This window comes from Lutjanus erythropterus, chromosome 12, assembly GCF_056507025.1.
Source record: "Lutjanus erythropterus isolate fLutEry1 chromosome 12, fLutEry1.hap2, whole genome shotgun sequence".
Lineage (NCBI taxonomy): Eukaryota > Metazoa > Chordata > Actinopteri > Lutjaniformes > Lutjanidae > Lutjanus > Lutjanus erythropterus.
In genome coordinates this window covers 23,022,825-23,028,824 of record NC_139328.1, presented here as the reverse complement: position 1 = coordinate 23,028,824, position 6,000 = coordinate 23,022,825, and positions in this window count along the sequence as shown.

The following is a 6,000-nucleotide window of genomic DNA, read 5'->3' as shown; positions in this document are numbered from 1 at the left end:
GCATAATTAACTTGTGATGTTGACATAACCATTTTTTTTAATTGAAGCCCTGTCATTGTTGGCTTCCATACAAAATTATTTTAGCACTTACCAACAGTTTACTTACCGACTTCCATTGCGACCATTGACCCAGATTGTTTTTTAAGATACTTGTTTGAGACTTGACTGCTGCATTTCTTTCTTTTGGTACAAAATCACATCTCTTGGGAGACAAACACAGACACATGATTGGCTGTTGATTAGCAGTGAGCACAACAAATTCAGTTTTGGCCATTTTACGTGAGATGGTTCTCCGGATTGTCACTCCTACCAGAGATCATTTTACTTCTGGGCACTTACTTAAAATGTTGCACACAGTGTGAACACTTGTCTAAGGCAGCAACCCAAGCTTAAGTAAGATCATTGATAAACAGTTGAGGTCCAAACATTTGTTCCAAAGTGGTTCACATTTTGTTAGGACAGGTTCACACCAGCCTTGTTTAATTGGGCTGAACCAAACCCTGGAGATTTCACCCTCTTGGAGCAGTTTGTTTTGGTTGGTGTGAATAAGCTCTCTCTGGTCCACCATGAAGGTCTGGTGTTGGTCATGGTGTTATCAGATGAACTCTGGAGCGGTTTATTTCTGGTGTGATCACCAACCAATGACAGAAGCATACCATCATATGTGTTTTTTCATTGGTTTTCTGTTTTGATGACTGGCGAACCAGTGGCACATTTGCTACTTAGTGAGAAACGCCTGCATTATTAAGATATTTAATACTGGCTGTCTTACGCAGCCTGGCCTCATTCCCAGCTCATCAAACACTGACGTGTTGTCACCACCCCTCAGCAACACACACAGATGCACCTGGTGCTGTTTAGCGGCTAAAACTGACACACTGGGTTTTCAAGTGACTTCAGTGTAAACCCATCCTTGGTTGTATGAGACACGGTGGGCTTTCGCTGTAGTGGAGAGGGAGAAGTTCACATTTGGGGAGGTGGAGTGAATCGATGGCTCAAATGAACACAGTACTTTCACCCAAGAGACCCGTTGTAAGATGTGTAACGTTATGCAATACTTGCCAACCTTCACAATTTCCCCAGTAGACTTCCCTTCGTTTTTTGCCCTCTCCCTATTTAACAAACAAACAAACAAACAAAAACATAAAATGGCAAGTGAATACAATGAATGCCAATGAATCTAAGTCTCCTGAAGTACTGACATTTGGAGTACACCAGACGGGCTGTATGGAGGCATTTTAAGTTTTTTTTTTAATGTTTGAAAATTGGTTACAATTCACTTACACTGTTACGAGATTCTGCAATGCTGTTTTCCTGTGAAACTCCAGCAACTACAAAACTAAACCCGACCTTAAATCAGCATGATGGTGAGTAGACAATGATTCAGTTTTCATTTTTGGGTGAACTATCCCTTTAACCTACCCAAGCAGTTTTTGTTCCAAATCTCACTCAAACTGCAACCATCTGATACAGCCACTGTGTGAGAGAATGAATGAATGAGATGCCGATGGGTGGTGACGAAACGTTGCTGTGATGAGCTGGGATGAGAATGGTTTGTCTTAAAGCCTGCTGACATGCACTCCAACCAACACCAATATGAAGTGAACCAGACGGTGCCTCATGATGTGTAATATCCAGGTAGAAACTGGCCTGTTTGTTGTCTTACTGCCCAACGATTGTACGGCCAATAATCAAACAACATTTCCACCACATGACTTGTGTTTCCATTTGAGTTTTGAGTTTTGAACGCAAACTGGACCAGTTGGAAAATTATACATTGTATCATCCTCACACTGGTTTGATTCAGGAACTGGCCTTTAGGTGTGAACCCGCCCTTACTAGGATTGGATTGGATTGGATTGCACTCTTCGTTGTACAACTTCACCTTTTATGGTGACAATCATGTGTTGACTCTGCAGCAGCAGCACCAATCTTTACCATATACTGAGCTTGAATTTATAAGGTTCCATTGCATGTTTTCATTCGTAAAGGACATTAAATATCTAATTTTTTTTAAACCCGATTTGCCAACAATCACGATTTCATGTTTACCTCTTCTTAGGCGAATGTTTATTTTGGATAGTCAAAGTGAAGATATGCAACAAACGTTTACCCACTTCTGTCTCTGCTTTACATTTGTGAGCAGTTAAAAATGATAGCAGATGAGACGGTGCTTCACAAAAGACCAGAGGCTGCAACACGAAGCCAGAAATCTCACCACCTCTCGAGGTAATCATTGAGTCTTTATACTTATCAGCCACCCTATCAACCCCTCGCTGATACAGTATATTATGGTAATTTTGTGCTAAGGGGCAGTAAAAATTGTATTTATTGCCCCTGTTTTGAATAAACACTTTCAGACAGGAAACTATAGTCACGCCATTTCTGATTAGAATATCAGATGGAACCTTGTAGCTCCAAGGTCACTATATAAACCATTTGAGTAGTTATAGGGAGAAGAACAGCAGATGGAGCACCCTTTTAAATTTATATGGTTATCACAGCCTTGGTACTGCATACTATTACCTCTTTACAACCTTTTTACAAAGTTGTAGCTGTGCAGTATTTTGCATCTGACTTGAAATGTCGTTATGACCTTGTGTAGAAGGAGTAAATTTGACACACAGGAGGTACTGAGGCCAACAAATACACGACTGGGCCATCCAGGTACTTAGTCATTACCTCTTAACTTACAGTCTGTTGACAGTGGGGAGACATAAATATGTAAAAGACACCATAGATGCCAAAAATGCAAAACAGATGTTTAGATTTGGTTCAGTAATGAAAAAATATGCAGTTCAGAAGGGAATCTGGAAGTATTTACTCCCCCAGGTTGTTATTTCATGTCTTTTTTTCCCTCTTTTCCATACATACCTCACACTGCGGTCACGCTTTACTATGTCATATTAATAGCCACCTACCAGCTTCCAAATTTAGAGGTTGAACCTGTCTTTTCATCATTGCAACATAGCAAAACTTTCTCCCATAGCTTTCTTCCAAATTTTCTTCAAGCTGATAACATATGGAGTAGGTATAGCAATCTAGCTTGCATTAATGTGTGTATGTTCGGGGTTTGGGAGTCTGTTCTTAGAGAATATATAGCTTCATGAGCTCATGACATCATCCTCAGTGTTCATTTTATTTCTATGAAAATCAGTATTTCAAATTTTATTTTCTTGTTATTACTTTGTGGTGTTTCATCACCAGTGGAAGAAATGCCTGTGGTCAAAAGTGTATGTTTAAACTTTTATATGCTTACTTTATTTTGTATGCATCAGATAGGGGGGCTCTGATTAATCAACCGAGAGAATAAGAGAGAGGGGTTGTGTGTGTGTGCGTCTGTGGCCAAAGCGACTGCTCAGCCAGGCCACAAATAGCCAAAACTGTCTCAACTAGGCCAACCCAGGCTAGAACCAGGCCAGACCCACAGCTAACCGCTCTGTTCCATGCTGTGCTGTGTGGCGCCATCCCTGGCCAAGACTGACTCGAGTGGCTCGGTGTCCGTTTTTACCTTTTGGAGTCTTCAGTGAGTGCCAAAAGACTGTGCAAAAAAAAAGAAAAAGAAAAAAAAAAGAACTGAGCAGACAAACAAATGCAGCAGCCATTTGTGTTTATCGCGTTTATGTGTATGAATGCTCATTGGTGACAGTGTTTGAATGCGTGCGTGGATGTGTGTGCGCGTGTGTACGAAAGCTACCAGTTTATGTCTCTATACATGCACATGTACTGTATGCATCCATCTGTGAACATGTGCGTGTACGCGTGTGTTGTCATATCATTAGAAATGTGCTAGGGCAGCTGGACTGTACAAATTAGGGTTTGACTGATTGTTTTCACACAAATATCAGAAATCAACCAGTAATGTTGTCACCTGCTGGTATGATGGAGGTTCCTCCTGACCAAAGCTTTAAATCAGTAGTCTGAAAAACCTGCATTGAAATTTCATGATCATTTTTAGTTAGTTAAACAGCAGTATTATACCTAATTGTTGTTAAAGTTATAATCCTTCAGATTTTTCTGATATTTATCCCCACTTTTACAGCACTGTAATTTCTTCTCGTTATATTGTCTGTCAGTATTACTGACGGCATCCACCTTTCCCACACAGGATTCAAGGGTGTAAGTTACTAATTACAAGTACTCAAATTACTGTAATTAACTCATTTGTCTAGTTACTTGTACTTTTATGACTATTTTCAAGTCTGCACTTTTACTCATATGTCAGTATGCATTACACCATGGACACTACTTAGTTACTTTTAAAATCAAAATTAAGTAGAGTACAATTTGATTTAATATCCAAACCTTTCATCTGCAGCTTTGTAGCCAATAAGGTTATCTGATTGGAGGGGTCACCCTGATCTCTGACCAGTACAACACAGGACCTGGGAGTACGGATGTTAATGATTAATCATTTACCAGTTAATTGCTGTTAAGAATATAAGCCAATAAAAAAGGAAAGAATTGCTAATTAATCATTAGTCAATTCTAATTTAACTTGGTTTGTTTTCTCTAGCAGAGCCATGTGTTGAATGAGGAAACTTGAGAAAAATTAGAAAAAAGACATGCAATTGATAAATGTTATTGCTTTAAACATTAACGGTTAAAAAGTAACTAATACTAACTAGTAATTATTAATAGTAGTTTTTGAGAAGACTGATCTGTGCTTTTACTGATGTTTTTTTAACACCAATATACTAACTTTTACAAATAACACTCACAGTCCTAGAGAGTGAGTGACCATACATATTAAAAAAAGCTTTTATTTTCTTCATCCATTGTTAAGAAACAGTCCAACAAAACTTGGTAGATAGTGCTTGCGAATGTCTTTAGGGAAGTGTTTTGCTCGTAATGTTTAAATACAGAAAAGACGTCTTTAATCTGAAGAATTCTAACTTTAAACAGCAAACAGAGTTTAATCTACATTTTTGTCAACGGATGCTTTAAAGGCATTTCCCCCCTGTCAAGAAGGTTCAGTCTGAAAAGCTGCATATTTGTTTTTGGAATAAAACAGTACATTTTAAATACATTGACCGTTGTCAGCACAGAAACCATATCAGTCAAACCCTGGTATAAAGCAGGCCAGCTGGTAAGACCAGAGTGAAGGAGACATTGCATGGCCTTAGGACACGAGGAAGGAGGCGAGCAAGTCCGCTCATCCCTCACCCAGCTGCTGAGCCTGTCTGCTCTCTGAAACAGCTGCACGAGTGAACAGGATTAATTGATGTTCAGCTCGGTGTCGTTGAGCAGACGAAGACAATGATCAGAGCAGTGAGAAGGATTCCATATTGCACTTGTACATGTTTGAAGTGAAGGTGTGCATGTGGGTGAGAGAGGAACAGCGTGGGTGTTCAAATAAGCATATATTCTCCATACTCCAATTCTTTATTTTATCCTTATATATTGTTCACGTGTATTATGTTCACGTTGGGTTTGAGTACTTGTTTATCCCTTTTATTAAAAAAAAAAAGTATAAAACATACAAGATATTGAAATTTTCATTTATTTTCATGTTTCTCTGTTCGATTTCTGTTTGTTGTTGTTTTTTTCAAAATGTATGTAATTATTTTTCCACAGTATTACAGAAAATAAAAGAAGACACGGCTTTCATAAGAACAGTAGCAAAGGCTCCTTTATTTTGCATTTATTTAAAGCACTGTAAAAAGTGTACTTCTTTAAGCAGTTTAAGTAATGTAATGATCTGAATGAGTCATTCAGTTTTCTGCTTTAGTGGCGGCAGTCTACTTTTATGGATAACAACTTGAAATTACACCCCATTCCTTTAACTTGTAATTCTTATTTCAGTAAAATGGTGTCAGTTAGATTTCTCTCAGTATTTGCATATGCTTGTTTTCCAGTTGTGCAGCTGAGTCACCATCCTCTCTTGGTGACTTGCACAGAAAGAAGAGAATTATGGGACCTACTTAAAATAATTACTTCAGTTGATCACATGCAAATGAATGTTTTTTTCAAAACAAGTTAACAAGTTAGATTAATATA